The sequence below is a fragment of the Crocuta crocuta genome, unplaced genomic scaffold, assembly GCF_008692635.1.
Source record: "Crocuta crocuta isolate KB4526 unplaced genomic scaffold, BGI_CrCroc_1.0 scaffold266, whole genome shotgun sequence".
Taxonomy (NCBI): Eukaryota; Metazoa; Chordata; class Mammalia; order Carnivora; family Hyaenidae; genus Crocuta; species Crocuta crocuta.
In genome coordinates, this window is record NW_027531005.1 from 4,605,109 (window position 1) to 4,614,979 (window position 9,871).

Below are 9,871 nucleotides of genomic sequence, written 5' to 3' on the forward strand. Positions count from 1 at the left end.
TATATATACTATTTGTCTTGTCACTCCATCCACCGGGTGGTGGACCCTGACATAATGGTGCAGGAGGCACAGGCCCCTTTGATCCATCCTTATCTACCCTAGGGCAGTCGGTGTGAGGCCCAGAACTCCCCAGCTCAACCCCCTCACCGGGCTGGGCCTGGCCTATAACTCATACACTCTGGCCTGGCTTCAGAGGGGCTGTGGTGAAATGCAGCCCCGGCTGGTACCAGCCACGCTCTCCCCCAGGTCCTAGGGATTAGGGCACGGTGGGGGGGCAACTGCATTCCTGCAGACCACCTAACCTCCAATCCCCTGCGTTCGTTCGGGCCTCTCAGGCCCCCTGTGGGCCGGGCCCAGAGGTTCTAACAGCACTGCAACTGGAGAAATGAGGAAGTGAGATTGTTTCTCCTCAGGAACCTCGGGCCTTCCTCTGAGACAGACTCTTTCCAATGGCATCCGTGTGAGTCAACCCCCAGTGCCTGGAGCCAGGAAGCACCCTCCTCAGTGCCTGGCAGACCTGCCTCCGCAGCTCCAGTTGAGAAAGAAGCAGCCAGCAGCAGCAGGACGGGATCACCCACCCACTGCTTTACCCCTGACAAGCCTCTGCCTTCACTGCTCCCTAACAAGGCAGGGTCTTGGGCCTGGATAAGGGCATCCGTCTACTGCCTGTTCAACCATAAACTCTTTGAGGGCAGAGACGTGCCCTTAGTCCCTATATCCCAGGGTTTGACTTAGGCCTGTGCAGAAAAAGGACATGGGCATCTCCAAGGAGCTTTCTTCTGCTCGTGACCTCTTTTTTCTTTTCTTTTCTTTCTTTCTTTCTTCCTTTCTTCCTTCCTTCCTTCCTTTCTTTCTTTCTTATTGAGAGAGGAGGCACGAGAGAGCAAGGGGCAGAGACAGAGCCTGAGTAGGGCTTGAGCTCACCCAATGCGAGGCTTGAGCTCACCGAATGTAGGATTCAAACCACCAGACTGTGAGGTCATATCCTGAGCTGAAGTCGGATGCTTAACCGACTGAACCACCCAGGCGCCCCCATGACCTATCTCTTTCATTTGTCCTCGGTGGCACAAGAACCTGCCCAAGACCAGAGCTAACCTGGGAATCAGAACTCCTGGGTCTAACCTGTTCTGCTCTCTGCATCAGCTGCCCCATGTGTGAACCCCACAGTAGCGGTGGTGGAGGAAGATGGGCTGCGCCCCTTGGCTGGCCAGCACACCCCACACCTGCTGGAGACTCCCTCCACCACTGCTTTCAGAAGCCTGTGGAGACGTCCAACTCCACAGTCCCTTGAAGTGCTTCCAGTTAACATTTCCTCTCTGGAGGAGATAAACAACAGGGCTGTTGACATAAGTGTAGCCATCTAGAGCTTAAAGCAGAAGAACTGTTCAGGGGCTCCTCTGAATTCGGGTTTGTGCTTGGTGCTACTCAATCAGTAACACTACCTCTCACCTTCACAACAGTCTCTCTAGAGGTGGGGAGGGCAGATACTATCGCCTCGATTTTAACCATCAGAAGATGGAGGCTGAGAAGACTTATTCGGCTTGCCCAAGATTTCATAGCCACCGTGTGAAAGCCAGAATTAAACTACAAGCTCCTGGCTCCGCTCTGTGAGCTGCATACACTAGGGAAGAAAGGTCTCCCAACACAGGTCTCTCCTCTGGCTCCCTGAGACTCTGAAGGCAGGAGCGAGGGGGCGTTGCTTAACATAAACCTCCCCATATTCTACACCTCCTTACAATCCGCCATTTATTCACTCATCAAATATTCATTAAGTACCTACCTTGTACCAACGCAACAGCGCCCCCCCATCCGCAGAGGACATGTTCCAAGACCCCCAGTGGACACCTAAAACTGCGGGTAACACAGAACCCTATATAAACTACCGTTTTTCCTGTACATACCTACCTATAACAAAGTGAAACTTATGAATTAGGTGCTGTAAGAAATTAACAGTAATAATACAGAGAACATGCATCACAATATACTGTAATAAAAATTAGGTAGATGTCATCTCTCAAAATATCTTATTGTATTCTACTCACCCCTCCTCTTCCTGTGATGACAGAAAATATTAAGTGCTGGCGGGACGAGAGGAAGTGAGGCGATAACGTGAGAGGAAGTCAGGTGATGACGTCACATGGTGGCGTAGATGAGGCTACCATTGACCTTCGGCAGATTCGTCAGGACGATATTCTACTACCTGTGCGCGGGTGACGACAAGTGGCAGAAACGTGGGAAAGGGAAACCGCAGATGGGGGACGGGTACCACTGCACTGTGCTGGGAGCTGGCCACAAAGACGCGGTAACCTCTGGGTCCGAAGTGTGAAAGGATTTCAGCCTAAAATGGAATCAGAGAATAGGAAATGGAGAATCTCACGCATGCGCCCTTAGAAGGATGTACCCGCCTGCACCTGAGTGTGCAAGCCCAACACTTCTCTCCTGACCAATGAACATCCGCCAAGAATCTGGTCCTCAAGCCAATGAACTTACCGCCCGACTTTGCACTGCGTGCCAGTAAGTACAGCCCACTCCCAAACCCTTGAGGAACTGGCCTCAAGGTTTCCCGAAAATACTCAAATTCTGGCAGTTCGAGAGTGCCTCAATGTACCTTTTCATTTAGATTCGTGGAAGAGACAGATGTTAATCTGATAGAGAAGAATCTGTTGTAAGATGGCCCGCAGGACTGATAGGGGAATTCCAGTCCCCCACTGAAGACTTCGCTTCCAGGTTCTTCCTATTCCGCTTGCCATGCGCACCAAATTACTACTAATATGGGATGCGGAAGTAATAGACTATAAATCGTTCCCTCTGTTTACGCTCTGGACTCAGACCTCTGGAGAGTGATTTCTTAGGAGCCTGCCAATGTGAAATAAACTTCCTGCCTTCCAAGATCTCTGAGTGCAGCTTGGTTCTTCGCCAGGTGATCCAGACCAGGTATAACAAATCAGCTAATGACAAGAAAGCCTGTGCTATAAGAGTCTGGTTTAGGGGCCAGGGTGGCCTTCTCGGGAGAAGTACATTTCAGGGGAGACCTGAGCGTGATTAAGAGTTACCCAGGTCACAGGAGGACACCTCATCATCCAGGTGGAGATTTTTAGCAGGCTGTTGGATATAAGAGGGATCTAGGCTGCATATAAGACATTTGAAAATTATTAGCCTAGGACTAGATGACATTACCCTCCCCATGCCCAGTATCTAACAGTCTCCTAAAGAGGCAGACTCTAAGAGCAGCATGCAAACAGTTTCTAAATACATTCCTTATTTGCAGTTCCAGTGAGTTGGTCCCAGTTAGCACGTTTCCTATGGAAATTGGCTAACAGTCTGCCTGGAGTTGGCCATATCTCCCTTTTGCCCATATCCCCACCTGGACCAGGTTTGCCTTACTCTACTCTTTCCTGCTCCTTCACACCAGTAGGAGATCGTCCCATTAAAAGCAGCCTTTCGTGGCGCCTGGGTGGCTCAGTCTGTTGAGTGTCCGACTTCGGCTCAGGTCATGATCTCACGGTTCGTGGGTTCGAGACCCGTGTCGGGCTCTGTGCTGACAGCTTAGAGCCTGGAGCCTGTTTCGGATTCTGTGTCCCTCTCTTGCTCTGCTCCTTCCCTGCTCATTCTCTGCCTCTCTCACTCTCTCAAGGATAAATAAACATTAAAAATTTAAGAAAAAAAAAAGCAGCCTTTCTCATTCCTGTGGCCCCCTCCAGCCAACATTCTGGTTCTCTCCTTCCTTTTCTGGGCCAAGAATGTGCCTGTTGCTCTCACATCTCTGCTCTCCTCTACTTGAATTGCAGGAAGATGGACTTCTGCAAGCTGTGTTCCCCACAGTCAGCTGAGAACCAGCTTCCAGACAGGGCTGTCCAGTGAAATTGGGGAACAGGAGAAAGAAACCTGGGCATTTGTCCCCACTTCTCTCTGCTCTGAGTGCAATTTTGCAGCAGGGGCTTCACCTCCTTCATATTTTCGACTCCTATCAAGCAGTCCCTCACACAAGTCTGGTTCCCACTAGGTCATCCTTTATAATGCCAAGTCCCAAAAGGAAGCTCTTGCTCAAGGCCAATGGTGCTCCCGCCCCCTCCTTTGTCCCCCAGTCTCAAGAGCAGTAGCAGCTCCCAGTGAAGCCACCTCCGGCCTTTCTGCAATTCCAACAATCCAAGTAGCTACCTGCATTGTGTTCCCTATACTGCTTCTCAAACTTTTTGGTTTTAGGATTCCTTTACACTCTTAAATACCATTGGTGATATGGGGACTTTTAATAAGATGTATTTAGTTTACATTCCCATTCTTGCCACAGAGCTCCTAAAACCCTTGGAATTTCCTAAGTGATGAGAGCTATAAAGGTGTCTTTTGTTATGTTAATGAAATGGCTTCGGGAAAGCTAGGATGGGGGACTCGTTGCCAGGACAACCGAGGTTGTGTTTAGAGGGCTGGAACTTTCAGTCCCACCCCTCTAACCTCCAGAGAGGGGATAGGGGCTGTATACTGAATTCACTTACCAACGGCCAATGACTTGCATGCCTATGTAAAGAAGCCTTTATAAGCCACCCCCCACCAAAAAATAAAACAGGACTTCCACATTGTTGAACAGGTGGAGCCTGAGGACAGTGCCCCATGAGACAGCCCCATGCATGTCTGCCATCTAACTGTGCCAGAGTTAGACCCTTTTATAATAAACCAATAATCTAGAGAGTAAAATGTTTCTCTGAGTTTTGTGAGCCACTCCAGCATATTAATTGAATCCAAGGGGGGGATTGGAACAGGTGACAACCTAGGCTCGTGATTGGGATCCTAAGGGGTGAAGGGAGGTGAGGGCAGTCACGTAAGGCTGAGCCTTTAACCTGTGGGATCCAATGTCCATCTCCAGGCAGACAGTGTCAGAATTGAGTTGAATTGTAGGACACCCAGCTGGTACCAGAGAATCGCCTGGCCGTTGGGGAAAACACACACATTGCGATTGGGTGCAGAGTCTTATGTTAAAGTCACTAAATAGCTGGATTCTGTGTACTGCTATTGGCCACATTAGAAATTAAAACAAGCAATCAGGTGACTCATTCGGTTGAGTGTTCGACTTCTGCTCTGGCCGTGATCTCACAGTTCATGAGTTTAAGCCCCACATTGGGCCCACTGCTGTCAGTACAGATTCTCTGTCCCCCTCTGTCCCCCTCTCTCTGTCCCTCCCCGCCTTGTGCTCTCTCAAAAATAAATAAAACATTTAAAAAAATAAAAACAAAAAATTAAGTATAGATGCATTTAAATGAAAATTAAACCTATCCACGTTAACATAAATTAACATTTTTATTTTTAAAAATTATAAAAACCAACACCTAGTTGGCTCCGTTGGTTAAGCTTCCAACTTCAGCTCAGGTCATGATCTTGGGGTTCATGAGTTCAAGCCCTGCATCGCCACTCTGCTGTCAGAGTCCTCTTTGGATTCTCTCTCGCTCATTCTATTTGCCCTTTCCCTGTTCACGCCTGCACACATGCATGTGCTCTCTCTCAAAAATAAGCATTAAAAAAAATTATAAAAACAAAAATATACTTGTGAACAGAGGGGCATTGCTTTACATGTCTGCAAATCTCTTTCTTGTCTGGATGAATAAAGGAATAGCTGGATCCTCATTATCTGCTTCTGCAGATAATGGACTGAAGTGTGAGGAAATGCTGGCCTCACTCAGATTTGCCATTAAGAATGGGTATTTTCATNTTCGATCTACTGTGATACGTTGTTTGGACTGAAGTGTGAGGAAATGCTGGCCTCACTCAGATTTGCCATTAAGAATGGGTATTTTCATAGTCTTTGCTGATTATTGTGGATATTCTTCTTTGATACGGTACCAAAACTCAACAAGTGGTCTCATTTCTTTAAGGTAATTTGCAATGTGGAATTTGAAACCTTATTGTTGAACTTTTGTACTCTGTTACAATGAAATAACACTAGTCTCTCTTGAATTTTGAATGGATCTTTGTATCCATGATTTTGCGATTTCATGTATTGATCATTTAAAAAATACTGGTGGTGGTGGGGCACCTGGGTGGCCCAGTCAGTTAAGCATCTGACTTCAGCTCGGGTCATGATCTCTCAGTTTATGAGTTTGAGCCCCACATTGGGCTTTCTGCTGTCAACACAGAGCCTGCTTCACATCCTCTGTCCCCCTCTCTCTCTGCCCCTCTGCCACTCATGCACTCTCTCTCTCTCTCAAAAAAATAAACTTCTAAAAATATATGTTGGTGGAGTATCTGGCTGGCTTAGTGAATAGAACATGTAACTCCTGATCTCAGGGTCGTGAGTTCAAGCCTCACATTGGATGTGTAGCCTACTTTAAATATATATATGCTCATTAAATCATAAAAATCTTCCAAGTGAGGGAGAGCCCATTTCAACAATCCCATCAAAAAAGTCTTTAAGTATTAGGTAGCTGTCAAGCTCACAGAGGTGGATACAAGGTTTCCAAAATTCTAATTTCTGATTTAAAGCTGAAGTTTTATAATTGACAACAAACAATTACTCTCAGTTGTTTTCATTGAAGTGACAGTCTCACTTTGATCACTCTCAAAAATTACTGCAAAATATCCAAGTGTAATAAAAAATTTGTCTTTCTTTAAAGTAAAAAAAAAAATAAGTGTTCTATGAAGAAAGCAGTTCAGTTGACAAATGCAAAAAAAAATCACACGTTTTTTCCTTAAAACAACCATCATACTTCAATAGGCACTAGAAGTGCTTTATGCACATTTTCTGTATCAACACTCAGAACAATAGAAAGATCACAAGTAAAGTGGGGCACCTGGGTGGCTCAGTCAGTTAAGCACCTGACTCTTGGTTTCACCTCAGGTCATGATCTCACAGCTCAAGATAGAGCCCTACATTGGGCTCTGGGCTAACAGGGCAGAACTTGCTTAGGATTCTCTCTCTCTCTCTCTCTCTGCCCCTCCCCTGCACATACTCTCTCTTTCTCTCTCTCAAAATAAATGAAAATAAACATTTTTTTTAATGTTTTATTTATTTCTGAGAGAGAGACAGCATGAACAGGGAGGGTCAGAGAGAGAGGGAGATACAGAATCTGAAACAGGCTCCAGGCCCTGAGCTGGCAGCCAGCACAGAGTCCAACATGGGGCTTGAACCTACAAACTGTGAGATCATGACCTGAGCTGAAGTCAGACGCTTAACCGACTGAGCCACCCAGGCACCCCAAAAAATAAACATTTTTAAATGGTTAAGATTTCATAAAATTAGGGGCGCCTGAGTGGCTCAGTCGGTTAAGTGTCCAACTTCGCCTCAGGTCATGATCTCACAGTTCGTGGGTTTGAGCCCCGCTTTGGGCTCTGTGCTGACAGCTCAGAGCCTAGAGCTTGCTTCAGATTCTGTATCTCCCTCTCTCTCTGACCCTCCCCTGTTCATGCGGTTTCTCTCTCTCTCAGAAATAAATAAAAAATATTTTTTAAAAAAATGCATTCTTAGTGAAACTGACCTTTTTTCCCCCTCAAGTGCCCAGTGAGGAAGAATACAGTAACTCCTACCATTTGGTGCTACTGCCTTGATTGATCTAAGTCCTCAGACTGATACAGCATTCTGACATTTTTTTAAATGTTTATTTATTTATTTTGAGGGTGGGGAGGGGCATGGGAGGTGGGAGAGAGAATCCCAAGAGTCTCTGAGCTGTCTGCACAGAACCTGATGGCTCAGGGTTCGATCCTACAAACCATGAGATCATGATCTGAACTGAAATCAAGAATGGGACACAGCCAGCTGGGTCACTCAGGCGCCCTACATTTTGACGTTCTGGAAACTTCTTTACAAAATGCTCTTCTTCACTGAGGGGCTAATATTTTCCCCTCCAGAGTCACTCTGCACCCTGAGCCCTGGGAGGCTGACATGCAGGGACTGTGAGAATGGACTTTCCCTCTGGCTTCTGAGCAGAAGCCACCAGTGGGGAGCCCCAGCCAGAGATAGGAAGGTGGGAAGAAGGAGACTAGGAAGATACTTTTCCTCAGGCTCTCCCTCAGGTCACTGTGGGCTGCCTGCGTTCCTGTGAGAGAGCCCTTCCATACCATTGTCTCCCCAGGTTCTCTCCCTTTTCCCCTTCGAGCCGTGGAGTGGTGATGGCTCCCAGCTCTTGCTAGTCCACGGGGTACTGTGGGCCATCTCTTGCTGCTTTCTCTTCACCCTGCCCACCTGTTATAAATCGTCATGTATTCAACTCTCTTCACTAATCTTTGTGCGTGGCCCCATTTTCCTGCAGAGGCCCTGACTTACCATTAACTCCCCAATGTCATAGTCCAGGCTGTCATCACTGCTTCTGTAGCCAATCCTTGCCTTTCTGCTGATGGCTCTTTCCTTTCTCACGTACCTGCAGGGCCACCAGCTTTTTTTTTTTGTAAACTTATTTCTGAGAGAGAGAGAGAGAGCATGAACAGGGGAGGGTCAGAGAGAGAGGGAGATACAGAATCTGAAACAGGCTCCAGGCTCTGAGCTAGCTGTCAGCACAGAGCCTGATGTGGGGCTCGAACCCACGAACTGTGAGATCATGACCTGAGCCAAAGTCAGACGCTTAACCAACTGAGCCAACCAGGCGCCCCATGGCCACCAGCTTTATAAATGCTCCACTTCTCTTTAGCTTACCCACCCCTTTCCTTGGACATTCCTCCTTCACCTTTCCTCTGGGCCATATATATATGAGAAGAGGGATCAATGGGTAGTTAGAGAGACAGAGACATAAGACACAAATGATAGTATTTGAAATACCATCCTGCTTTTTTTTAATTTATTTTTAATGTTTATTTATTTTTGAGAGAGAGACAGAGACATAAGACACAAATGATAGTATTTGAAGTACCATCCTGCTTTTTTTAAATTTATTTTTAATGTTTATTTATTTTTGAGAGAGAGACAGAGACACAAAGCATGAACAGGGGAGGGGCAGAGAGAGAGGGAGACACAGAATCCGAAGCAGGCTCCAGGCTCCAAGCTGTCCACATAGAGCCTGATGTGAGGCTCGAACCCATAAACTGTGAGATAATGATGTGAGCTGAAGCTGGATGCTTAGCCCACTGAGCCACCCAGGTGCCCCCCATCCTGCTTTTAAATTGTAATTACATACGATTTCTTTAAAAATAACGTCATGAATACCCACACATGAGTGACCCGGCTTAACAAAGAGCATTTTACTGATCCACCTGAAACCCTTTTGTGCCCTCTCACTCACAGCCCTCTCTATCCTCCACCTCAAGGCAATGAGGTGAAGTGTTTTTTAATTTTTTATTTTTTTAAGTCAGCAAAGAGACTGACTTGCGTCTTGAACTCATGACCCATGAGATCATGACCTGAGCTGATATCGGACGCTTAATGGACTGAGCCACCCAGGTGTCCCCTAAACAACTTTTTTAAGTTTAGTATGGTTTTGAAGTTAGTCACTTTTTTTTCTTTTTGCTAGTTTCCTGTCAAGATAAACAGGCTATGCCAAAGCATAATTTCCAATCACAGCCCAGAACTGTCAGGGGCTTCTACTTGGCATTTCTGGGCTACTTCTAATTTGTGAGGCTGTGATCTTAAATGTACGTCTGAAGGGGAAGGAGCTTGGAAAACACATCACTTCTGCCCACACCCCATTGGCCAGGACTCCTGTGGCCAAACCTAGTGGCAACCTAGTGACACCTTCACGCTCTAGTGTCACTAAAACTTGAGGGTCATCTTTCTTCTCTGTCGCCTCTATAATTTTGTAATGTATTTCCTAGACCCTAGAAAACAACTAACTACCTGTCTACTGACATTAGACTTTATGTGAAGATACAAAGTTCGACCTGTAAACAGCAGACACTCTTCAGACAGAGCACAGAGATAAGGGGAAGTCTGAGAGGCAGAATATTAGGGCAGAGATTAGGC

General features: G+C 46.5%; 1 long non-coding RNA gene and 1 other non-coding gene across 4 annotated transcripts in view; both read right to left on the reverse strand.

The window, feature by feature from the left end:
* LOC144237102 (uncharacterized) overlaps positions 1–2,266 on the reverse strand; it is a 414,282-nt gene extending 412,016 nt beyond the window's left edge. For all 3 annotated transcript variants that reach the window (XR_013336756.1, XR_013336755.1, XR_013336754.1), the window contains exon 1: positions 2,043–2,266. This is a non-coding gene — a long non-coding RNA (uncharacterized LOC144237102). The remainder of the gene's footprint in view (positions 1–2,042) is intronic.
* Positions 2,267–8,478: 6,212 nt separating this feature from the next.
* On the reverse strand, positions 8,479–8,563 carry TRNAQ-UUG (transfer RNA glutamine (anticodon UUG)). The gene has a single exon. It is a non-coding gene; the product is annotated as a tRNA-Gln (tRNA).
* Between the last annotated feature and the right edge of the window lie 1,308 nt (positions 8,564–9,871).